Genomic DNA, 27199 nt, shown 5'->3' with positions numbered 1-27199 from the left:
TGACGGCGAACCTAAATATTTACGTCCCTAACTAGCATCACCAGCGACACTAATACAGCGATCAGAAAAATGATCGCTTAGTGACACTGGCGACGGGGGGTGATCAAGGGGTTAAAACTTTGTTAGGGGGGTACCCTAGACCTAAAGGGGGCTAATACTAACTGCCCTAACACAGTAACTGTCACAAACTGACACCATGCAGTAATCAAAAAAAAAAAACTGCTTGGTGTCAGTGTGACATGGGGGGAGGGGTGATTGGGGGGTGATCGGGGGGCGATCGGGGGGGTCGGGGGTGTAAAGTGTGCCTGGCATGTTCTGCTGTGTGTGTTTGTGTTTGTGCACTTACATTACAGTCTTCTCTCCTCGGCGCCGGAACGGAAACTGCAGAGCCGAAGAGAGATGACATCACATCCTCTGCCTATGTGTACTACACACAGGCAGGGGAGGATTCTCATTGGCTGGGAGCGATCGCGAGGGGGGCCACGATTGGATGGCCTCCCCCTCATCTCTGATCGCTGCCAGACCAACGGCGACCGCCTCAGGCACCGGGGGGGGTCTGATCGGACCCCCCGCCCGCGGGAAGGCAATCACGTACCAGGTACGTGATTTTGCCTGCCCGTGCCATTCTGCTGACGTACGTCAAGTGGTTAAATTTTGGTTCGGGGTTCCCCTGTGGGGAAATCCCATGCCGTTTTTATCAATGAACTTTTATGTGTATTGCGGGACCAACAATTCATTATAGCCAACGCTAGCGCTAGTACTTTTAAATGACTTTTTTTCCTTTAGAAATGTCATTTTGCACTCAGACTGTTCTAAACACGGGAAAAATGCGCCACTTTACAGGTATACTATAGACACCCCCCAGGTACGAAAGTTAAAGGAATATTACACTTTTATTGTTTCACTTTAAGCATTATTAAAATCACTGTTCCCGAAAAAACGGGCGTTTTTAAAACTTTTTTTGCACTGATACATGTCCCCTGGGGCAGGACCCAGGTCCCCACACACTTTTTATGACAATAACTTGCATATTAACCCTTAAAATTAGCACTTTTGATTTCTCCCATAGACAATTCACTATAGCCAACAATTCACTATAGCCACTATTACTTCATAACTTTTTTTCCCATTAGAAATGTCATTTCTCTGTCAGACTATTCTAAACATGGGGAAAAAAGTGCCAATTTACAGGCAAACTATAGACACCCCCCAGGTACGAAATTTAAAGGAATATTTAACTTTAAGCTTTATTAAAATCACTGCTCCCGAAAAAATTTCAGTTTTTAAAACTTTTTTTGCACTGATACATGTCCCCTGGGGCAGGACCCAGGTCCCCAAACACTTTTTATGACAATAACTTGCATATTAACCCCTAAAATTAGCACTTTTGATTTCTCCCATAGACAATTCACTATAGCCGACAATTCACCATAGCCGCTATTACTTCATGACTTTTTTTTCCCTTTAGAAATGTCATTTTGCTGTCAGAATATTTTAAACACGGGAAAAAAGTGCCACTTTACAGGCATACTATAGACACCTCCCAGATACGAAATTTAAAGGAATATTTCACTTTTATTGTTTCACTTGAAGCTTTATTAAAATCACTGCTCCCGAAAAAACTGACGTTTTTAAAACTTTTTTTTTGCACTGATACATGTCCCCTGGGGCAGGACCCAGGTCCCCAAACACTTTTTATGACAATAACTGCATATAAGCCTTTAAAATTAGCACTTTCGATTTTTCATGTTCGTGTCCCATAGACTTTAACGGTGTTCGTGTGTTCAAACAGTTTTTGCCTGTTTGCATGTTCTGGATACAAACCGAACGGGGGGGTGTTCGGCCCATCCCTAGAATCTAGTAAGTTACTATGTGAAAGATGGTAATAGAGGAAAAAACTGGGGGGGAGGTGGGTTTATACAAAGCGAATAATGAAATTTGCAAAATTAAGTGGTGGTCAGTCCCAACAGATGTAGAATTATGAATTACTTGGTGGGCCTGTATACTACTCATTATGTGGGAAAAAACTACTGCTGCCCCAGAATATGTTGTGTTGCTGTGATTTATTTAGCTCCTCCACTAATTTGAATAAGTGGTGGGACCATTTTTACCTTTCCCAACCCCCTGAGGTGAAACCCTCTAAGAAGGGTTTAAAGTTGGTAGCCTCATTTGTGCCAGGGGGTGATGTGGCTCCAAGATGGTAAATCCATCTTAACTCACATTGGAGTCATTTTTTATTCCAGTCACACCCCCCCCCCCCCCCCCATCAAGGATGAGAAATTGAATTTTCTGTTATGGACAGCTGTGACATGACACCCCCACGGTAACATGATTTCATGCACAAAATGTGCCTATATGCATGTTTCCAAAGCTCCTGTATGGTTTTACCCACGTAAAAGCAGCTACACTCACAGGTAAGGAGATACACAACTCCCAATGTTTTGCAATTGGCATAGTGGCCATGTTTAATAATGATACCATTCTGTCAACCAATTTGCCTCTCTGTTCACATGAATTGGCAATAATTACATCCACCCCAACAAAATGTGCCGGGATATTTACATGGATCCTTCCTGCCACTGCCTGTAAATTCGCTATGGACCAATTGATCCCTTAATGATTTGGCCTTTCTGTACATGATAGTAGGTTTATCTGAGACATGAGGACCAATCTCAGGGTCTGTGCTCTGGCGATGCCAATATTTATCCATGATTCTCCTAATTTGTGAGTGCTGACCACAATAAAGGTAATAATACAGGTAGTTGTATTACCTTTTGAGCTTTTTTGGGGCATACAGTAAGGACTGTCCGGTTGGAATAGTGGCGCGTCTAAAAGCTTTTTTGAGACAAGTTTTGGAGTAACCTCTGGCAAGAAGTCTATCATGTAGGGCATTCACCTCCCCTATGAATACACTGTCACTAGAACAGTTCCTACTGATGCGCAGGTGTAGGGGATGGAGTTGACCAAAGGTCTGGGATGAAAACTTGAAAAATGTAGAATAGTATTCCCTGGAAAGTGTCCCATCTAGGCCCTTGGAAATAGTAATGCCCAAAAAGGGTATAGATGTGGAATCAACGTTCATAGTAAACGCCAAATTAAATTCATTAGAGTTCATGACCTTAAGAAATCGATGGAGGCTCTCCACCAGGCCATCCCACACGGCATCATAAATATATCTGTACCATAAGCTGATGTGGTTTGAAGATTCTAGAAGTTTATAAGAAAATAGGAAACCTTGTTCCCACTCCCCCAGGTACAGGTTGGCATAGGACGGGGCAGAACTTGTCCCCATACCCACACCCTGCACCTGGAGGAAGTGGGAACCCTGGAAAACAAAAACATTTTGGGTAAGTATGAATTCAAGCTCAGTTACTATGAACTCGTTAAGTTTCCACTTTGTCTGATTTGTCTGCTGGAAAAGATGTTTGATTACAGATATTCCCTTGTTGTGTGGGATGGAGCAGTAGAGAGCCTCCACATCCACAGATACCAACAAGGCGTGTTCAGAAATATGGAGTCCACCCAAGAACTGAAGCAGATGAGGGGCGTCTCTAATGTAGCTTGGCAAGCTAACAACATAAGGTCTGAGATATTTATTTACGTATCTGCTGAGGTTCTCAGTCAAAGAGCCATTACCAGACACAATAGGTCTACCTGGTGGATTGTTTTTATTTTTATGCACTTTGGGGAGGGCATAAAAGGTAGGGACCACTGGAAATATAGTTTGTACAAACTCCCAAATGTGTTTAGGGATAATGTTATTAAGATATGCCAAATCTACCATCTCATAGAACTTACTGTTGCATTTCTGAAGAAATGTTGCAGAGATTGGACGATACCAGTCCTTGTTGCGGAGAATGTTCATACACATACGAATGTATTGCTCATTATCCATAATAACTGTGTTGCCACCCTTATCAGATGGTTTCACCGTGATTTCCATTTGATTAGTAAGGTCCATAAGGGCCTTTCTCTCCCCTGATGTTAGATTATCTTCAGGGGTTTTTTTTGGTTTAATATTTTACTTTACTGAAGCTTTACAGAGGTTATATTAACAAAGTGAACTTTATTATGTATACAGTAGGATCTTCTATAAAGTTTTGCTATGAGGTGCAAATAACAAGGCAAAAATAATCAACATATTGTCAGGGCTGGGTTCAACCCTTCCTTCTCTAAGCTGGCCGCTCAGCTGTCGGCTAATTGCCAGCTCCTATCTCTCCACAGTGACTCACCTGTTGATGATATCCTGCTCGTCAGTCCTGCCTACTTAAGCTGTCCAGCCCAGATGATCTCTGCCTTCACCTTGGTCACATCTCTAGAGATGCTCTCCTGTGTTCCTGTTAAAAACTTGCTTGGCTGACATTCCTTTTGGCTCCAGATCCTGCTTGCTGTTCTACTACGTTCATCTCTGGCTCCCTGACGTTTTGACTTGTCTGACTATCTGTTCTGGTTCCTGAACTCTGGCTATGTTTTGACTATGTTTACTCTGTTTACCTTTTTTTATTATAATTAAAGAAGTGTGATTTAACTGTACTTCTGTCTCAGTCTGATTCATGGTTTCTGACAGTAGGCAAAGGCCATGAATTCAGAAGATGCGGTCAATCCACTTGTTGGTAATATTTTTTCCAGTTTGGATGAGCAGGATCACAGCATGGATCAGTTTGCCATGGCATTACAAATGCTCCTGAGTCGCATGGTTCACTTGGAATCTCCCACTGTGGCTGCTCCAATACAACCTGTGTCGCAGGCCATCCCTGCTGCTGCTCCAGTCTCTGTGCAGGTACCCGCCTCGAGTATTACCTCTATAAGAGGAATGTCTGGTGCCGCTCCACTTCCCCAGTGATTTGGGGGCGATCCAGTCCAATGCAGAGGGTTTCTCAACCAGGTTGAGATATACGTTGAGATGCTCCCCTAGGCATTTCCCACAAACAGAAGCAAAGTAGGTTTCGTGATATCTTTGCTTTCTGAGAGAGCCTTGGCCTGGGCAAACCCTCTATGGGAGATGCAAAAACCTGTTGTCTTGAGTTACCCTGAGTTTGTGGCTTCTTTTAAAAGGGTATTTGACATTCCCGCACTCTCCGCTTCTGCTGCCAAGTGCCTCATGTCCATCAGAGTACAAGAACTGTTGCCGACTATGCCATTGACTTCTGTACTCTGGCAGCAGAGGTTTCTTGGAACAATGAGGCCCCCATAGCTGCTTTTTCTCATGGTCCCTCAGATACCATCAAGGATGAGATAGCAGCCTGAGATATACCCACTGAGCTAGAGAAGTTCATCACGTTTGCCATCCTCATTGACTCCAGACTTACTTTTAAGGAGCTTGTGCGGAAGTCTCCTGTACATTTGTCTCCGAACATTTGTCCCACCCTTGCCTCCCTCCCCTCCCAATGCCTCTTTGTACCAAGCCGGTCTGTGAAGATGAACCCATGCACTTGGGCTTCATGCATCTCTGAGGATGAGTGAACCCTTAGGAGGAAGGAGAGATTGTGACTTTATTGTGGCCAGGCAGGTCACTTTTTGAAGTCTTGTCCTACCAGTCCAGGGAACGCCTGAACCTTGAGGTCTTGTCATAGACAGATCTTAGGTGGCGTTGTTTCATCCCCAGTTATCCAAAAGGATAAGCCCCTGGTTTTGGTTAACCTTTCTTGGGCTGAGTCGTCCGTCGAGATACAGGCTCTAATCGACTCTGGGGCTGCAGGCCTGTTCATTGATGCTGCCTTTGTATCAAAGCACTCGATTCTGCTGCAGCTGCGTGACACTCCGCTTGCCATTGAGGCTCTTGATGGGAGATCTCTACAGCCTGCCCATGTGACTCATGAGACTGTTCCATTGTCCATGGCTGTAGGGGCTCTTCACTATGAGATAATCCAATTCAAAGTTATTTTCTCACCTAAGTTTCCGCTGGTTATTGGCTATCTTTGGTTATAGAGGCACAACCCCTCTTTTGATTGGTTGCATGCTGAGGTTCTCTCCTGGTGGCCACAATGCAGTAAGACATGCTTCCAAAAGGTAGCCAAGATCCTGTGCCAGAGGAGTACAGCGATTTTAGCGATGTCTTTGACAAAGGTCAAGCCGGTAATTTGCCTCCACACCGGTCATATGATTGCGCAATTGACCTTCAATGATATGACCAGAAAGGAGCGTAACCTACAGAGTTGGTCTCCGGAGTCCATTAATGCCTTTGAGAGTCTCAAGGCTGCCTTTGTTTCTGCTCCTGTGTTGGCACATCTTGATCCCACATTACTTTTTATACTTGAGGTTGATGCTTCTGAGACTGGAGTTGTCTCAACGTCCTACCTCTGAGAGCGCTATGCATCCTTGTGGCTACTTTTCCAAGAAATTGTCACCTGCAGAGTGCAATTATGAGATTGGTGACAGAGAGCAATCATTTTAGCCCTGAAAGAATGGAGACATTTCCTCGAAGGTATCACTGTTCCAGTTCTCATTCTTACTGACCATAAGGATCTCACATTTTTGTCTGAGGCTAAACGCCTCTCTCTCAGAAGGGCGCGATGGGCTCTTTTCTTGTCTAGTTTCAACTACATTGTCTCATTCTTACCCAGTACTAAGAATGTAAGGGCTGACGCTTTGTCACGACAATTTTCCTCCACTTCAAAGATGGAGTCGGTTCCTCCTGATCGTATTCTGGCTACAGTTTGCACCAGTCTGACTTCTCCTTTGGGTGACAAAAATCTTGCTGCTCAAGTCTATGCTCCTCCTGAGAAACCTTGTGATCACTGCTTTGTCCCTGCGAGTCTCCATACTGCCGTACTCCAGACTTCTCATTCTTCCAAGGCCGCTAGCCACCCTGGGAAGAATCACCCATTTCCTAACAGTTCTGGTGGCCTAGTCTATGTGCTGATGTAACTGCCTTCGTAGCTGCCTGTTCCATGTGTGCTCAGAGTAAGACGCCACGACACCTTTGAGTGGGCCCCCTAGAACCCATACCCAAAGAAGAGAGGCCCTGGACCCACCTGTCTATGGATTTCATTGTGGAGTTACCCAACTCCCAGGGCAACACGGTTATCCTTATGGTGGTTAACCGGTTCTCGATAATGTCACATTGTATTCCACTTAAGAAGTTGCCCACTTCTAAGGAACTGGCTTCCATTTTTGCTCAGGAGATCTTTCGATTACATGGGCTACCCAAGGTGATTGTCTCAGACAGGGGTAGTCAGTTTGTGTCTCGGTTCTGTGCTTTTTGTGCACAGTTGGGAATTCAGCTTGCTTTCTCCTCTGCATATCATCCGCAGTCTAATGGGGCTGCAGAACGAGCCAATCAGTCCTTGGAGCAATTCCTACATTGCTATATTTCTGACCATCATATAAACTGGTCAGATCTCTTACCGTGGGCGGAGTTTTCTCACAATAGTGCCTTGAATTTTGCTTCTCGATTGTCCCCGTTTATGGCGAACTATGATTTCCAAACTTCCATGTTGCCTGACTCTTTTGTTCCACAGAGTATTCCTGTGTTAGAGGTGCATCTTCGTGGTCTTCATTCCACTTGGGCATAAGTCCAGGAGGCTTTGGGACATGCTAATGATAGGTACAGACTCCATGCTGACTGCAGACTGGATCTGGCTGTCATCAACCTCCGACTTCGTGTTCCCTCTCTGAAGTTCGCACCTCTGTTTATTGGGCCTTTCCGTATTCTTTGCAGGATTAACCCAGTGGTTTACGCATTAGACCTTCCTTCTAATATGCGTATCTCAAATGTATTTCATGTCTCCTCATTAAAACTTTTGGTCTGCAACTGCTTTACCACCTCGGTGCCTCGTCCTTACCCTGTACAGGCTGAGAACCATGAGGAGTATGAAGTACAGTCCATTGTTAACTCCTGTAGGTTACATGGGCGCATACAGTACCTGGTGCATTGGAAAGGGTACGGTCCGGAGGAACGCTCTTGGATCTTATCCTCAGATGTACATGCCCCTGTCCTCCTCCATAATTTCCATAGATGTTTTGTCCTTAAGCCTGGTGGCATTGAGGAGGGGGTACTGTCAGGGCTGGGCTCAACCCTTCCTTCTCTAAACTGACCACCCAGCTGTCAGCTAATTGCCAGCTCCTATCTCTCCACAGTGACTCACCTGTTGATGATATCCTGCTTGTCAGTCCTGCCTACTTAAGCCATCCAGCCCAGATGATCTCTGCCTTCACCTTGGTCACATCTCTAGAGACAATCTCCTGTGTTCCTGTTAAAGTCTTGCTTCCCTGACATTCCTTCTGGCTCCAGATTCTGCTTGCTTTTCTACTACGCTCATCTCTGGCTCCCTGACATTTTGGCTTGTCTGACTATCCGTTACGGTTCCTGAATTCTGGCTATGTTTTGACTACGTTAACTCTGTTTACCTTTTTTTATTGTCATTAAACAAGTGTGATTTAACTGTACTTCTGTCTCAGCCTGATTCATGGTTTCTGACACATATGTAGTCAATGTGAACAAATCCAGGAGCTAAACTTGAAGTATGGTGCATTATCAAGCCCCCTCTGGCACACCATCTGGGAGTAATCTGTGCCGCTGAGGGAGAGAAGGTACCCAACTATCAAGGTACTTATTCAAAAAAGGTGTGGGAGAATTGAACAGTAGTCTCCAGAGTAAATGTGCACATTACAACATAGGAGTATTATGTGCGAAGCAGGTACAATGTGTTAGTGGATAAAATTCAGTAACGATCATGTGGGCCGAGTGGCCATTAAAAAAATAAAATGGAAAAGGGGAAGAGGAAAAAAAGGGGGGGAGGGGAGGGTTAGGGGTGGTGTTGCCAGCTCAGAGGGTGGGTCAAAGGAAGCAAGTCGCTTTGGTTATGGTCGCAACAAGGTCTTGTCAAAACCAAAGGGTAAGAAGAGGGTCAGCCAAGGATTCCAGAGCCTCTTGAATGTCGGGATTTTGTCCAGCAATGTTGCCTCTATCTTAGCACGGATCATAGCGTGGGTAATTCTATTTTGTGCCACACAAGGTGGATGTTTTCCAAGCTTTTGCTATGGTCTGCTTGGCAGCAGTAGTGACGTATAACAATAGTTTGTTGTTCAGGAGAGCCACTGTTGGTTCCAGTGGTAGGGAAGTGGCAAATAGTTTCATCAGGATAGAAAAAATCTCTGACCAGAAGGCTTGTACTATGGGACAGTCTCACCATATGTGGAGGTACGTACCTGTCTCATTACAGCCATTGTAGCATTGTGGCAGAGATTGCGGAAGGAATTTGTGTATCCTGGAGGGGACCAGGTATCACCTGGTGAGCGCCTTGTAGTTAGTTTCTAGGGCAGCGATGTTTGGGGACGAAGATTTAGTCGCCTGCCAGATAGATGACCAGTCAGCCTGGTCAAATGTGCGGTTGAGGTCAATTTTCCATCTGCTTACATATTCAGGAGGTTTCACTGTTTCTGGGGCAATTAGGAAGGTATAAAGCTCAGAGATTAGCCCTCGTCTGTGAGGGTCGGTCTTACATATACTTTCGAATGAAATGAATCCTGATTCTGAGGGATCAGATGGGGTAAAAGGTGTGAGAAAATGTTTGATCTGTAGAAAATGGAAGAGTACAGAGGAGGGAATGTCATGGGATTTGCAAAGAGTCTGGAAGGTTTTTAAGGTGGTAGACGTAAAGAATTGATAAGCTCTAATTAGGCCAGCTCTCGTCCAGGCCGAGAATGAGGTTGGGAAGGACCAGGTTGGATAGAATGATGGGTTGCGGAGGAAAGAGAGTAGGGGATTATGAGGGGACTGGAGGCCAAATCGTTTTTTTAGTCTATCCCAGATAGTGAGGCTATGTCTCGTAACCGGGTTGGTGATGGATCTACGTAGGGCAGAGGCCAACCAAAGGAGATTGGCTGTGGAGAGGGGATCACAGTCCAATGATTCTATGGCAACCCACAGTGGGGTTTTCTACTGTGACATGGTCTTTTGGAAGTTGGGCCAGTTGCACAGCGTAATAATACTCCTGAAAGTTTGGAATGCCTAGGCTCCTCTAATTCTGGAGGTATATATTGTTTAGCTAGTCGGGGTCTCTGCTTGTACCAGATAAAGGAGGACGCGCAGTGCTGCAAAATTAGGAGGTAGTGTGAAGGTACTATGTGAACTCGGAATAGGTAGAGGAGTTTGGGAGAATAGAAATTTTCACAAAAGTGATATGGCCCATCCAGGACAGTGGTAGTGTGGCCCATGTGGACAGTAGAGACGTGAAGTGGGAGAGCATGTGAGGATAGTTTGCTGAATATAGCTCTATGGGATTGGTGGCAAGTTTAACACCTAGGGAATTCGTTTATGTGCCTATGGAAAGGGAAGGGCCTTGCTAAGGTGGGCTTGGAGTGAATTTGGTAAAGATACTTTCAAAGCAGTCGATTTCTGAAAGTTAACCATGAGTTCTGATATTTGGCCAAAGCTAGAGAGTGTATCCAACAGGTTGGGGCAGAGATTAGGGGGAGGTCATGAAAACAAGGGTCTTACATCTGGGTCTCCAGAGAGCCCCCTTTTACATCATTGTCCCCAGAGAGCCCCCTCTTATATCAGGGTCCCCAGAGAGCCCCTCCTTACATCAGAGTCCCCAGAGAGCCCCTCCTTACATCATGTTCCCCAGAGAGCCCCCTCTTACATCAGGGTCCCCAGAGAGCCCCCCCTTACATCAGGGTCCCAAGAGAGCCCCCCTACATCAGGGTCCCCATCGAGCCCCCTTACATCAGGGTCTCCAGAGAGCCCCCTTACTCAGGGTCCCCAGAGAGCCCCCCTTACATCAGGGTCCCCAGAGAGCCCCCTTACATCAGGGTCCCCAGATAGCCCCCTCTTACATCTGAGTCCCCAGAGTGCCCCTCCTTACATCAGGGTCCCAATAGAGCCCCCTTACATCAGGGTCTCCAGAGAGCCCCCCCTTACATCAGGTTCTCCAGAGAGCCCCCTTACATCAGGGTCCCCAGAGAGCCCCCTCTTACATCAGGATCCCCATAGAGTCCCCTCTTACATCACGGTCCCCAGAGAGCCCCCCTTAAATCAGGGTCCCCAGAGAGCCCCCCCTTACATCAGGGTCCCTAGAGAGTCCCCCTTATATCAGGGTCTCCAGAGAGCCCCCCTTAAATCAGGGTCCCCAGAGAGCCCCCCCTTACATCAGGGTCCCCAGACAGCCGCTCTCCCTTCCAGAGGTTCCCCGTGTACCTGACTGGTCTCTGCTGTCTGTGCCCCTCCAAACCCCAGCACAGGGGGAGGTGGGAGGGGGAAATCGGCAGCTCTATGGTGCCTGTGGGCCACACGATCTCCCTCGATCTCCCTGGTGCTAGTAGTTCTCCTCCTGAGTGTATACTGTTAAAAGGGGAGGGGCCTCTGACCTAGGCAGCTATAAGCAAGAGTGTACAAGCAGAGCGACTCACTTGTACACTGAAGAGTGAAACTGATAGATGCCCGGGTCAGAGGCCCCTCCCCTCTCCACAGTATACACTCGGGAGGAGAACTACTAGCCCCGCGGGCACCATAGAGCTGCCAATTGCTGCCTCCCACTCCCCCCACTGCATCCCAAACTGCCAGTCAGGTGCAGGGGGAGATGCCAGGTCTTGGGGCCCCCTCACAGCAGCAGAATGGCAGGGTCCAGTCGCAGATGCGACTGCTGCGACCCTGAAAGTTCCGCCACTGATTATTGCTATTACCTATGTTTATAAAGTGCAGAAAAACGCAGGTAACCACACATAGCATGAATTGGCCCTAAAGTTATTTAGTCAATGACATAATTCAGAGCTCATGCAAAGCAGAAAAAGAAGTAGCGGCAAGCAAAACTCAGCGTAGAGTGTTTGTCTGAGAATGATCTCTAAATCTTTAGATGCAAATCACATGCAGATGAAGCTTGTAAATTAACACAGTAATTTGTTGTTAGCACATATTGGAGCACATGCAGAGTAGAAGTAGACATACAGGAAAAACACATTTCAATGTAGATGCAACATTTATGTGTGGATCATCAATAAATCCTTTATGAGTAGGGCACATAGATATAAAACTCATGTATTGTATATACTGTAAATATTCTGCAATGTTTGCATTCTAAACAATCAGCATGACACCCCACCACAGCGCACAAAGGAGCCCCTAAGGCCCATGCATATAGAAAGTCCATTCATATCAAACTATATAAATGAAGGTGCTATGCCAATAATGTTGATGGTGGCAGATATTTCAAAGCCAAGTAGAATGTATCTTCTACTGGTAAAGTTAATGGTAAAATGAAATTCACCTTTTCACACAAAATGAATTACACTATGAACTTTAAACCTGTTATTATGAAGATTTCTGTAGGTACCATAATTTTTTCAGTGACCCAATATTAACACACATGACCTAATTCACTAGACTTGCCTCTTAAAAAGTTCATAACAAGTGACAATGTAAAACAAAAAGTCCAAATACATTCCAATTTATTTAAGAAAGAACCCACCTTCCCGGTGGGTTACAGATAGCTTTGGGTTGAACATAAGTTTGAGGCAAATTCAACTTGTATGCAATTTGGGAAAACAACATGGCTGCTGTTTGTTGCTATAGCAATCAATTACCAATAATAAACTTCTTGGCCTTTGAACGGTGGTCAGGTGGCTTAGAAGGTCCAGTAATAGGAATTTTTGTATCTGTTAGCCCCTCATTATAAAAGTTGGAGTTCCCAGCATATCAGTCTGTATCCCACTCTATTCACAGTGCTTTACTGTGCATAGACTCAACAGTCCTCTTTAGTACTAGCTTTTTGTGTGTCAGCAACAACTTAATTTGCTCTTCAGCTTCTGGTCCCCCTTTGCAGTGTTTTGATGCTTTATTGTTTATGAGGTCAGCTCAGATGATGGCCACAATACAAGTGAAAACAAATAATTGCATACTTAGAAATGAAAAGCCATAAAGGATGGCTCAAAAAACAGTGCCCATAGAGCATGATCCGCTAGTGTGTATCCCCAATAGCATGGGTAATGGTCGCAGGAACAAAAGCTAGTGTCTGGCGTGAGTGGCAAACCGGAAGTGCGCCATCATGTCAACTTTCGGTCAGCCACAGGAAATGATGAGGCGCATGTCATCACTAATGTATGAAAACAAAGCCGGAGGCACACGGTGGCATAGGAGTGCCAGAAGATGACAACAGAGTTGCATCTATGGGCAAAACAACTAAAACATGACAGCGGCAGCTGAAAACATGACGGGGGGTATCTGGCTCAACACAGTGAATGACAGTATTGTGAAAAAATATTTACAGCATTACAGAAAAAATAAAAATATAAAAGTAAAACTAAAACTGAAGAGAGAAAATAGGAATGAAAGGAATGAATGAAAAAATAAAAATAAGAATGGAGATACTGTCCAAAAAAAAACACAACAAAAAAGGACCTCTGTCCTTGTCTGTGGCTCCATTGATGATGGCACAGAGAATATACAAACCACTAAGGATAACTAGTAAAATGTGTGCATACTGTACATATTAATATAGTGGGGCATTTACTGTACACACATTATATATATATCTATATATATTACACTCAGTGGATACTTTTATGTACAGTATATATTGTTGTGGAAATGTTATTATATAAGATTTATGCTAGAATGTGTGTTTTATAGATTGTCATCCATCTCCCTGTGTCTGATTTAATCAAGGAGCACTCTAGCAGAGCGCACTTGGGTTGAATCGAGACCAGTGATAAAAACGGTCAGTATGAAAACCTTCTCATGGGATTTGACACGTGTTCTCTGTGTGTGCGGAGGTTTGTAGTTATCAAGCGCAATGCGCTGGTCTTCTTGCCTTCAAATGGCTATGTACATTAGTGAAGTGAAGTCTGCATAACGAGAGAAACATATTATATCTCTCTTGCAGACTTTGCTATCCCCTTTTGGATACATATCTGTTTTTATAAGAGGACATTGATATCTGCCTTGTCGGTGTATTCGTACCGTATATTGACAACAGCAGTAGCAATGTCCCCTCAGATTGTCTCAAGCCTGTAAGAACAAGTAGAATGATCTTACTAGACACTGTTTACTTTGAACAGTATTGAGTGGGCTCCATGCTGATCAAGATGGGGCGTGTGCATCCCCCCCCCTTTCCCTTCCTGTGAGTGCCCTCTCCTTTACTGTTTGTCATTTCCTTTGATGTCATTTTGTATTGAGGAAGCGATTGGCTATTGTGGTCATGACTTCCTGTTTGTCATAGCTTTTGTGAGGTTGAAATAAAAAACCAAGGGCATGCTGTGCGGAGGGCAGAAGAGCATGTTGCTGAGAATGTAAGCTATGGTGATGTCTGTTTACTTGGGGATATACGGGTAATGGAATGATAGGTAAGGTACATTATATCATTAGACGGAATATGTGCTTAGAAGCACGGAAGATATGGTGTGCACATAGCGTACGGCCAAATTTCCCGGACAATATAAATACCTGTACTATGATAAAAGTAAGTGCATAAAAATGATTGCAAGATGAAACCCAATAATTCAATAAATAATTGAGGGAATGAGCAGGAAACATGGGCCACGCCCCCTACTACACTGTGACCTGAATGTTCAGGCTTGTGGGGAACAATGTGCAAAAATGATTTATCCAAAAAGTGTATCTTTGGCAGAGTTTGCAATACCGTCTCCCTGTACCTACATCACCCATAATCACCTCTAATCCAAACACCCTCCACCCTGTAGGATCTTTGTTGTGCTTATCGAGAAAATGGTAGGGAACTGAAGGTTTATTAAACCCTTTGATGATATTGCTACTTTATGTACCCTGAAACGGGTACATAAAGTACAGGAGGTTCTTTAGCAAGGTATTGAGAAGGTTAGGCAGGGAGATTAGGGGTCAGTCATAAACATAAGGACATCGTCTGCATATAAGCTTAAATTAAATTTCTGGTTATCTTTAACATGTTCTCTGATGTTAAGGTGAGAAAAAATAGAGCAAGCCAGGGATTCTATTGCCATGGCAAATAAAAGGGGGGGGGGAGGGGACATCCCTGTCTCATTCCACGACCCAGGGTAAAGTAGTCAGAATTGCAACCAGGGAGCTTAATACAAGTACGAGGTAGATGGTAAAGGGCTTGATGAAAGCCATTACCAAATTTGCCAGTAACTCCAAATTTGGATAAACTAGTGTCTAGGTAGGGCCAGAGAATGCTATCAAAGGCCTTGTTATTGCCAAGGCTCAAAAGCAAGACCTTATGGAAATTAATATCAGCATGTTAAATAATGTTCAATGCCAGGCGTATATTTTCTGTAATTTGTTGGGATGGTAGGAAACCGGTATGGTCTGGAGAAATCAAGGACGTGATAACTGACGCCAGACGATCTGCTAAGATGTGACCAAAAATCTTCCAGTCATTATTAATGACTGCTATGGGGTTATAGTTCTGAGGAAGAGTATGGTCTGTACCCAGTTTTGGGATTAGAGAGATATTCGCCAATAGCATATCTGCCAGAAAAGGATGAACCTTTAAAAATGCGGTTAAATAATTTAGTCATTTAGGGGACTAGTGATCCAGCAAATTTTTTTATCATACGGTACAGTAAAGCCATCAGGGCCCGGGGCTTTGGAGGGTTTTAAGGAAGAGATAATCAAGGCAATTTCCTCTTCTTTACAGGGTGCGTTTATAGCTTCTATCTGTTCAGATGTGAGCGTAGGCAGTGAGAGGGTATCATGCCAGGCCTGGAAGGTGGAACCAGACAGGGCTGAAGGGTCTAAAACATCCTTGGAGTGAAATGTTATATTGCCTTTGGGGTCTAGAAGTTTAAATGTATGTGATGGTTGGATAGATTGTTTTAACTTTCTCACAAACAGCCGAAGCTGAATTACTATGTAAAAGAAAACAGGCTTTCGTTTGGCTTTGGCCAATTATGGCTCAGGGGGTTGAGTACACGCACCACACTATATAAGGCCGCCTGCGTGGCGGCCTTGTGTAGTGTGTTGCGGCAACGGTGAGACATAGACAGAGAGACAGTGTCATTTGATTTAAGTTAGAGTAGAGTAGTAGTAGAGTAGTAGTAGAGTAGAGTAATAGTTAGAGTAGGCAGGCAAGTCAGTTAGCTGCACTTACAGTGTATTGTGTGTATGTGTATATATATATATATATATATATATATATTCAGTTTAGCTAGATCCGTTCCTGTTATTCTCTTCCTACTGACAGGCATTCGGGTTTTTTTTAATTATTTACAGTATTTACAGTTAGTGATCTGTGTCCTTTGCACAGTGTGCACCTAAAGCTACCTGAAGAAAATAGCTGGTGTTCTTCTGATCCTATTAGAACCACAGGCAAGCAGCTGCAGTATTTACAGTTAGTGTACTGTGTCCTCTGCACAGTGTGCACATAAAGCTACCTGAAGAAAATTGGTGGTGTTCTTCTGATCCTATTAGAACCACAGGCAAGCAGCTGCAGTATTTACAGTTAGTGTACTGTGTTCTCTGCACAGTGTGCACCTAAAGCTACCTGAAGACAATTGCTGTTGTTCTGATCCTATTAATACCACAGGCAGGCAGCTACAGTATTTTCAGTTAGTGTACTGTGTCCTTTGCACAGTGTGCACCTAAAGCTACCTGAAGACAATTGCTGGTGTTCTTCTGATCCTATTAGTACCACAGGCAGCTGCAGTATTTACAGTTAGTGTACTGTGTCCTCTGCACAGTGTGCACCTAAAGCTACCTGGAGACAATTGCTGTTGTTCTGATCCTATTAATACCACAGGCAGGCAGCTGCAGTATTTACAATTAGTGTACTGTGTCCTCTGCACAGTGTGCACCTAAAGCTACCTGAAGGCAATTGCTGTTGTTCTGATCCTATTAATACCGCAGGCAGGCAGCTGCAGTATTTACAGTTAGGGTAACGCGTCCTCTGCACGGTGTGCACCAAAGCTACCTGAAGACAATTGCTGTTGTTCTGATCCTATTAATACCACAGGCAGGCAGCTGCAGTATTTACAGTTAGTGTACTATGTCCTCTGCACAGTGTGCACCTAAAGCTGCCTGAAGACAATTGCTGTTGTTCTGATCTTATTAATACCACAGGCAGGCAGCTGCAGTATTTACAGTTAGTGTACTGTGTCCTCTGCACAGTGTGCCCCTAAAGCTACCTGAAGACAATTGCTGTTGTTCTGATCCTATTAATACCACAGGCAGGCCGCTGCAGTATTTACAGTTAGTGTACTGTGTCCTCTGCACAGTGTGCACCTAAAGCTACCTGAAGACAAGTGCTGTTGTTCTGATCCTATTAATACCACAGGCAGACAGCTGCAGTATTTACAGTTAGTGTACTGTGTCCCCTGCACAGTGTGCACCTAAAGCTACCTGAAGACAATTGCTGTTGTTCTGATCCTATTAATGCCACAGGCAGGCAGCTGCAGTATTTACAGTTGGTGTACTGTGTGCTCTGCACAGTGTGCACCTAAAGCTATCTGAACTCCAGGTATCGTAACCGGACATCACGGGCACTCAGGGAGGGCAAGCCAGGATCGCCGCTTTCAAGTGCCGTCAGTGTTGTTTCAGGGATCACTCCGGCCTCAGGCCCAACTGAGCCAGCATAGTTGGCTGAATGTTTCCGTAAAAAGTTATGGAGAATACAGCACGCCATGATTATATGATTATATGATAAGTTTATACTCCGCCATATGGATGGGTGTCAGAAATAGGCGGAACTGGCTGGCCAGGATTCCAAATGTGTTCTCCACCACTCTTCGGGCTCTGGCCAGCCGGTAATTAAAAACCCTCTGTTCCGGGGTGAGGGTCCTCATCGGGAATGGCCGCATAAGATGGTCCCCCAGCGCAAATGCTTCATCAGCAACGAACACAAATGGGAGTCCTTCCACATTGTTCTCTGGAGCTGGCAAGTCCAAGCTGCCATTCTGGAGACGCCTGTAGAACTCCATCTGGGCGATGACTCCACCATCGGACATCGGCCATTCTTCTCCACGTCTACATACAAGAAGTTGTAATTAGCCTACACCACCGCCAACATCACAATACTATTGAACCCCTTATAGTTGAAATAGTATGACGCCGAGTTGAGTGGTGGGATGATGTGGACGTGTTTCCCATCAATTGCCCCTCCGCAGTTAGGAAAGTCCCACCGCTAGGCAAAGTGGGAGGCCACAGTCTGCCATTCCTGTGGCGTGGAAGGAAACTGTTGAGGAAAAAAAAATATTAATATTTTTGCTCAGAAACATGGCAAGCAGATTAGGCACAAACATTCTGGGGCAACCTCCAGATAGCATTTATTAAGGGGAATTTAACAACACCAAAGTATAAGGTACACCTATTATATTCCCCCTCTCCCCCCTCTCATGGGCCATTTCTAACATTATGTGGGGGGGAAATCATGGACAGGTAACCCTCTTCACTTCATTGAGAGATGAATGCCTAAATACAGGGTATTACTTGGAACAGCCCCTCCTTAGTTACACTATTGGCAGCCCACTGGACAGGTAAGAAGTGTCATAATACAAAGATATAAATACACACTGTACACATTTGAGCACATTTGGACATTCTGCTATTACCTATCAAGATAATAATAGGATCTAAAAAGTTTAAACACTACCATTGGAAAGTATACAGGCAGGCCCTTGCACTACATGCTTTGGGGAATTCATCCATAAATCAGAGCACAAAAGAGATGGGTATAGTGTGTATGGGTTTGGCAAAGTCAGCAGATAGATGATTGAGGATAGATAGAGAATTGGGATCAGCTGACTTAGCAGTTGGGGGAGGGAGGGTTACTAAAAATGATTTGGGGACACCACAAAAAAAAAGCCTCTGCCACTCTGCCTGAATTTAAAGCACAAATCACATTTCAAAACAGTTTAGGGGGTGTTTGGGGTAAAGCACTACTATGGAGCTGATAAAATACATTGTTTTAAGTGACTACATTAGGTGAATATAGGGCCCGTAGAGCATGCTGGGGAGGTTATTGAAGGCCAATCTGTATGAAGGACCTAAAAAATTAATTACACAAAAATCCAGCATGCATGAGGACAAAGGGGACATTCACAGCATATTCCAATCATGGTAATTAGGGAATGAGGAAAGAAATACAAGATATTAGCAAACATTAAATACAATAAAATGTGATATTAAAGGAGAAAAATCTTACCTTCATATACTCCTTCTGCAGGACCTGGATGATGGCAGAACAGGTCTCTGGGATAATGATCCCCAGAGCCTGGGGAGAGATGCCTGTCGAGAACTTCAAGTCCTGCAGACTTCTCCCTGTCGCCAAATACTGCAGGGTAGCGACGAGCCTCTGCTCCGGAGTGATGGCTTGCCTCATGCAGGTATCCTGCCTGCTAATATAAGGGGTCGGCGAAGCCAACAGACGGTGAAATACGGGGTCCGTCATCCTGAGAAAGTTCCTGAAATCATCAGGATTATTCTCATGGATCTCACGGAGCAAAGGCATATGAGAGAACTGGTCACGCTGAAGCAACCAATTCTTGGTCCATGAACTCCTCCCCACCCTGTTCATGGACTGGACTTGTGTCAAGGTCAGGACCCCAACACCAAGCAACATGGCTAGAAAACGGTCGGCTGCTCAGAATGAAGTAACAGAACGCACTGAAGAACAGCAAGGCCTGTGAAAAGAGACCTGAAAAACAGTAACGAACGCACAAGAACACAATGACTAAGTCACGCGGAACTTTCTTGCACGCACTGAAGAGCAGATACAAACCCACAAGCACAAACTGAACAGCAGAAAACGATCTGAAAACCACGAGTCTGAAAAAGTGTGAATCGTCTCTCACCAAACTTTTACTCACACGATATTAGCAAAAGGAGCCCAAAGGGTGCCGCGCTTGGTTCTGAAATGGCCTTTTCTAGTCTCGTCGTATGTGCTTGACGTCACCGCGTTGTTGGCGATCGGAAATTCCGACAACTTTGTGCGACCGTGTGTACGCAAAACAAGTTTGAGCCAACATCAGTCGGAAAAAAACCTAGGATTTTGTTGTCGGAATGTCCGTGTGTACGGGGCATTAGTGTACTGTGTCCTCTGCACAGTGTGCACCTAAAGCTACCTGAAAACAATTGCTGTTGTTCTGATCCTATTAATACCACAGGCAGGCAGCTGCAGTATTTACAGTTAGTGTACTGTGTCCTGTGCACAGTGTGCACCTAAAGCTACCTGAAGTCAATTGATGTTGTTCTGATCCTATTAATACCACAGGCAGCTGCAGTATTTACAGTTAGTGTACTGTGTCCTCTGCACAGTGTGCGCTTAAAGCTACCTGAAGACAATTGCTGGTATTCTTCTGATCCTATTAGTACCACAGGCAGGAAGCTGCAGTATTTACAGTTAGTGTACTGTGTCCTCTGCACAGTGTGCACCTAAAGCTACCTGAAGACAATTGCTGTTGTTCTGATCCTATTAGTATCACAGGCAGGAAGCTGCAGTATTTACAGTTAGTGTACTGTGTCCTCTGCACAGTGTGCACCTAAAGCTACCTGAAGACAATTGCTGGTGTTCTGATCCTATTAATACCACAGGCAGGCAGCTGCAGTATTTACAGTTAGTGTACTGTGTCCTCTGCACAGTGTGCACCTAAAGCTACCTGAAGACAATTGCTGGTGTTCTGATCCTATTAATACCACAGGCAGGCAGCTGCAGTATTTACAGTTAGTGTACTGTGTCCTCTGCACAGTGTGCACCTAAAGCTACCTGAAGACAATTGCTGGTGTTCTGATCCCATTAATACCACTGGCAGGCAGCTGCAGTATTTACAGTTATGCCCTGTACACACGGTCGGATTTTCCTGACGGAAAATGTGTGATGGGACCTTGTTGTCGGAAATTCCGACCGTGTGTGGGCTCCATCACACATTTTCCATCAGAATTTCCGATAAACAACGTTTGAGCGCTTGCTATAAAATTTTCCGACAACAAAATCCGTTGTCGGAAATTCCGATCGTGTGTACACAAATCCGACACACAAAGTGCAACGCATGCTTAGAATAAATTAAGAGACGAAAGCTATTGGCTACTGCCCCGTTTATAGTCCCGACGTTCTTGTTTTATGTCACCGCGTTCCGAACGATCGGATTTTCCGTCAACTTTGTGTGACCATGTGTATGCAAGACAAGTTTGAGCCAACATCCGTTGGAAAAAATCCATGGATTTTGTTGTTGGAATGTCCGATCAATGTCCGACCGTGTGTACAGGGCATTAGTGTACTGTGTCCTCTGCACAGTGGGCACCTAAAGCTACCTGAAGACAATTGCTGTTGTTCTGATCCTATTAATACTGCAGGCAGCTGCAGTATTTACAGTTAGTGTACTGTGTCCTCTGCACAGTGTGCACCTAAAGCTACCTGAAGACAATTGCTGGTGTTCTGATCCTATTAATACCACAGGCAGGCAGCTGCAGTATTTACAGTTAGTGTACTGTGTCCTCTGCACAGTGTGCACCTAAAGCTACCTGAAGACAATTGCTGGTGTTCTGATCCTATTAATACCACAGGCAGGCAGCTGCAGTATTTACAGTTAGTGTACTGTGTCCTGTGCACAGTGTGCACCTAAAGCTACCTGAAGTCAATTGATGTTGTTCTGATCCTATTAATACCACAGGCAGCTGCAGTATTTACAGTTAGTGTACTGTGTCCTCTGCACAGTGTGCGCTTAAAGCTACCTGAAGACAATTGCTGGTATTCTTCTGATCCTATTAGTACCACAGGCAGGAAGCTGCAGTATTTACAGTTAGTGTACTGTGTCCTCTGCACAGTGTGCACCTAAAGCTACCTGAAGACAATTGCTGTTGTTCTGATCCTATTAGTATCACAGGCAGGAAGCTGCAGTATTTACAGTTAGTGTACTGTGTCCTCTGCACAGTGTGCACCTAAAGCTACCTGAAGACAATTGCTGGTGTTCTGATCCTATTAATACCACAGGCAGGCAGCTGCAGTATTTACAGTTAGTGTACTGTGTCCTCTGCACAGTGTGCACCTAAAGCTACCTGAAGACAATTGCTGGTGTTCTGATCCTATTAATACCACAGGCAGGCAGCTGCAGTATTTACAGTTAGTGTACTGTGTCCTCTGCACAGTGTGCACCTAAAGCTACCTGAAGACAATTGCTGGTGTTCTGATCCCATTAATACCACTGGCAGGCAGCTGCAGTATTTACAGTTATGCCCTGTACACACGGTCGGATTTTCCTGACGGAAAATGTGTGATGGGACCTTGTTGTCGGAAATTCCGACCGTGTGTGGGCTCCATCACACATTTTCCATCAGAATTTCCGATAAACAACGTTTGAGCGCTTGCTATAAAATTTTCCGACAACAAAATCCGTTGTCGGAAATTCCGATCGTGTGTACACAAATCCGACACACAAAGTGCAACGCATGCTTAGAATAAATTAAGAGACGAAAGCTATTGGCTACTGCCCCGTTTATAGTCCCGACGTTCTTGTTTTATGTCACCGCGTTCCGAACGATCGGATTTTCCGTCAACTTTGTGTGACCATGTGTATGCAAGACAAGTTTGAGCCAACATCCGTTGGAAAAAATCCATGGATTTTGTTGTTGGAATGTCCGATCAATGTCCGACCGTGTGTACAGGGCATTAGTGTACTGTGTCCTCTGCACAGTGTGCACCTAAAGCTACCTGAAGACAATTGCTGTTGTTCTGATCCTATTAATACTGCAGGCAGCTGCAGTATTTACAGTTAGTGTACTGTGTCCTCTGCACAGTGTGCACCTAAAGCTACCTGAAGACAATTGCTGGTGTTCTGATCCTATTAATACCACAGGCAGGCAGCTGCAGTATTTACAGTTAGTGTACTGTGTCCTCTGCACAGTGTGCACCTAAAGCTATCTGAAGACAATTGCTGTTGTTCTGATCCTCGTAATACCACAGGCAGGCAGCTGCAGTATTTACAGTTAGTGTACTGTGTCCTCTGCAAAGTGTGCACCTAAAGCTACCTGAAGACAATTGCTGGTGTTCTCATACTAATAATACTACAGGCAGGCAGTTGATTCTGCCAGCTGCAGTATAATCAGTATATATACACACATCCCAGCTTTGTGCAGCTACATCTCACTGCAGGCCATTAGTATGTCTGGAAGGTCAACAAGGAGAGGCAGACAGTCACAAGCCAATAAAAGAGGGCAAGCAGACTCTGTGTCTAGAGGCAACAGTGCTGGTCGTGGACACGGTGCATCCTCATCAGCACGTGGCTGTGGGACATGCTTGTCCTTTTTTTCAGCAGCTGGCCGTGTTGAGCCACAACATGCGAAGACTTGGTAGAGTGGATGACCAAGCCGTCCTCATCCTCCCCATCCTCTCTCACCCAGGCTCAGGGTACTTTGTCTGGAAAAGCAGCTGCCAACGCGGCCTCTTCCCTCGGCTCAATGGCATCAGTCACTCCTTCCCTTGCCCCACCATATCCTCCTGAGGAGTCCCCCGAACTGTTTGACCACAGTGTTGGGTACATGCTCCAGGAGGATGCCCAGCATTTTGAAGGCTCCAATGATGGTACCCAGCTAGAGGAAGGCAGTAACGTGAGCCCAGATAGAGGGGGTGCCCAAGAAGGACAGCAATCTGGCAGTCATGTTCCCCCAGCTGCAGCATACTGCCAGGTTTGGTCCAGTGATGAGGAGGGAGGGGATTATGAGGAAGTCACTGACTCCACGTGGGTGCCCGATAGGCGAGAGGAGGAGGAGGAAGCACATCTTCAACGAGGCAGGATGCCCTCCAGGGGCCAGCTTAAGGGCAGCACACTGACTGCATCACACTGCAGAGCTCCGCATGTGCAGGGTGCTGCTGTCTCTGCACATTATTCTAAAAGTTCTTTGGTGTGGGCCTTTTTTGAGACAAGTGCATCAGATCACACCACTGCTATTTGCAACATATGTCTCAAGCGTATCTCGCGTGGTCAAAACATCACCCACTTGGGCACCACATGCTTGACCAGACATATGTCGACCTGCCATGCAGTTCATTGGCAAGCGTACCTAAAAGACCCACACCAAAGAACAAAGTGGACCTCTCCTTGCTCCTCATCATCTGGGATCTCCAACCCCACTATACCTTCAGTCCTCTCTGAAACCTGCACTGAGAGGAATGAAGGTGTAGAATTAGGTGTGTCACAGCCAATAACTTGCGGGCAATCTGCTATCGGTACACCGACGTCAGATTGTACCAGGCAAATTTCCCTGCCCCAGCTGCTGCACCGCTGAAAGAAGTTCACTCCCAGCCATCAACATGCCCAGCGGTTGAATGCTAGCTTGGCTAAATTGCTAACACTTCAAATGCTGCCTTTTCAGTTGCCCCCTTCCGTAAGTTTGTGGAATGTGCGGTTCCTCAGTGGCAGGTTCCCAAATGCCACTTTTTCTCATGGAAGGCGATTCCGGCTCTCTACCGGCATGTGGAAGGCAATGTCTTGGCCTTGCTGGACAGGGCGGTCAGCAGTAAGGTGCATATTACTGCTGACACATGGTCTAGCAGGCATGGACAGGGACATTACCTATCTTTCACCGTGCACTGGGTGACTCTTCTGGCAGCTTGGAAGGATGCAAGACAGAGTGCAGTAGTGTTGGAGGTTGTTCCGCCACCACGCCTCCAAAATTCTACAAGTGGTGATTCTGCCACACCTCTCTCCTCCACCCCCTTCTCTTCTTCTTCCTCCATGGCCTCTTCCTGTGCTGATTTGTCCTTGGAACCAGTGGTGCTCCATAGGCGTTCAAGGGGCTACGCAAGCACGCAGGCAAAAAGAAGCCATGCGGTGCTTGAGCTGGTGTGCTTGGGGGACAGGAGCTACACTGGGGCAGAGATTCTGTCAGCTCTGCAGGTGCAGGTTCAGAGGTGGTTGACGCCATGCCAGCTTAATCCAGGTATGGTGGTTTACGACAATGGCACCAACCTCCTTTCTGCCCTCCGACGGGGACAACTGACCCATGTGCTCTGTTTGGCTCACGTCCTTAACTTGATGGTGCAGCAGTACTTGGGCAGGTACCCGGGCTTACAGGATGTCCTGAGGCAGACCAGGAAAGTCTGTGTGCATTTCCGTATAATGCCAGTGCTCGGCTGGCTGACCTTCAAAAGGAATTTAACCTGCCCAAGAACTGCCTAATCTGTGACATGCCCACCAGGTGGAACTCAGCGTTGGCCATGCTGCAGCGGCTGCACACGCAGCAGAGGGCCATCAATGAGTACTAGGGATGAGCTTTGAGTTCAAGTCGAACTCATGTTCGACTCGAACATTGGCTGTTCACCAGTACTCCAAACAGCGAACAATTTGGGGTGTTCGCGGCAAATTCGAAAGCCGCGGAGCACCCTTTAAAAATCTATGGGAGAAATCAAAAGTGCTAATTTTAAAGGCTTAGATGCATGGTATTGTCATAAAAAGTGTTTGGGGATGGCCGTTTTTTTTAGGAGCAGTGATTTTATTAATGCTTAAAGTGAACCAATAAAAGTGTAATATTCCTTTAAATTTTGTACGCACATGTTTGCCGTGTTTAGACCAGTCTGACAGCAAAATGACATTTCAAAGGAAAAAAAGTCATTTAAAACTACTTGCGGCTATTAATGAATTGCCGGTCCGACAATACACATAAAAGTTCATTGATAAATACGGCATGAGAATTCCCCACAGGGGAACCCCAAACCAAAATTTAAAAAAAAAATGACTTGGGGGGTCCCCCTAAATTCCATACCAGGCCCTTCAGGTCAGGTATGGATATTAAGGGGAGCCCCGGCCAAAATTTTTTAAAAAATGGCATGGGGTCACCCTCAAAATCTGTACCAGACCCTGAAGGTCTGGTATGGATTTTAGGGGAACCCCATGCCAAAATAAAAAAAAAAATGGCATGGGGTCCCTCCAAAAATCCATACCAGACCCTTTTCCGAGCACGCAACCTGGCAGGCTGCAGGAAATGAGGGGGGATGAGAGAGCACCCCCCCTGAACCGTACCAGGCCACATGCCCTCAACATTGGGAGGGTGCTTTGGGGTAGCCCCCCAAAACACCTTGTCCCCATGTTGATGGGGACAAGGCAACAAAAAGGAATTTAGGGCCAGAATGGTCCCAAAAATGCCAGCAAAGGACGAAGCTACCACGTAATTGGATCAAAAAATACAAAAAGAACTTTATTGAAACTTATGCATGAAAACACGAAGTGAGGGATCCCACGTCTGTGGATCAAGTTCACAGAAGTGGGATCCGTTCCTCCACAGTATCAAGGGACCAATAATAATATAAAATAAACAACGTTGTGTATAAAATTAGACGGTGGTGGGTCAGCCTACCCCTCCCCCACCCCCACCCCAGGTTGCTAATCAATGGAATAAGTCTAGCGATATGTTGGACAGGGTAGTATCCACCAGAGGGAGTACAGACAAGTAGTCGGGTATTCTCATGTAAATAAGGAATGGCCGGATACACATGTGCACCCGTGTTCCTATTGGGCATGTGAAAGTCCTCTCCATTTATGAGGGGATCATTCGGGCACACTGGATACAACTGCTGGTTATATTGTAATTATAAATATAGTGCAAGTCCTAACCATTCAGTTGCATAATCAAGATGCCTGATATCTCCTCCTTAAATGGTAATAACCATATCCAGCAAATTACATCATAAACACTGATCATTCAGATAGACTCAGATATGGACACATGCAGATAAAGCAGCACCACAGTTTAAAACCCCATCATACATCCGAGGTCCAAGCGCTAGTATGGTGTGGTTGATGATCATGACCACCTGGGGTGGTGATCATGGAATGTATATAGTCCCCACCTTAGAGCTGATGTCCGTAATGGACACTACCACATTGCTTCCATCCCAGGTAGCGCTATACAGCTGTGATGGGCACTGCCACAATGCTTCCATCCCAGGTAGCGCTATACAGCAGGGGGATTGTAAGTATGGGGGGTAAGAACACTGTAGCACAGGATCAGTCCATAGACGATTTTTACCCCTCCAGATGCTCTGTATTGCAGCCGACCGGGTTCCTCCGTCCGACCGGCAGGTGTAGATTCAGGTGTCGCTGCTGTCCAAACACTCGTATGAGTTCCGGCAAGGAGGATCAGCTGAGCGTACTGGAGCTTCCGGATAGATGTGCTGTTAGTATGCTGTGTGCTCAATAGGTAGATGGCCACTAGAGGGCTTGTATTTCAAACGTCCACAGTAGTGCTGCTGCCAAAAGTGTCCATATGCCGAGGGGCCAAGTTTTGGAAAGAACGAAGGAGAGCTACCTCCTGGGGTGAGGAGAGGGGTAAAGGGGGGGACCC

The sequence above is a fragment of the Aquarana catesbeiana genome, linkage group LG01, assembly GCF_042186555.1.
Source record: "Aquarana catesbeiana isolate 2022-GZ linkage group LG01, ASM4218655v1, whole genome shotgun sequence".
Taxonomy (NCBI): Eukaryota; Metazoa; Chordata; class Amphibia; order Anura; family Ranidae; genus Aquarana; species Aquarana catesbeiana.
This window is presented reverse-complemented; position numbering follows the sequence as displayed.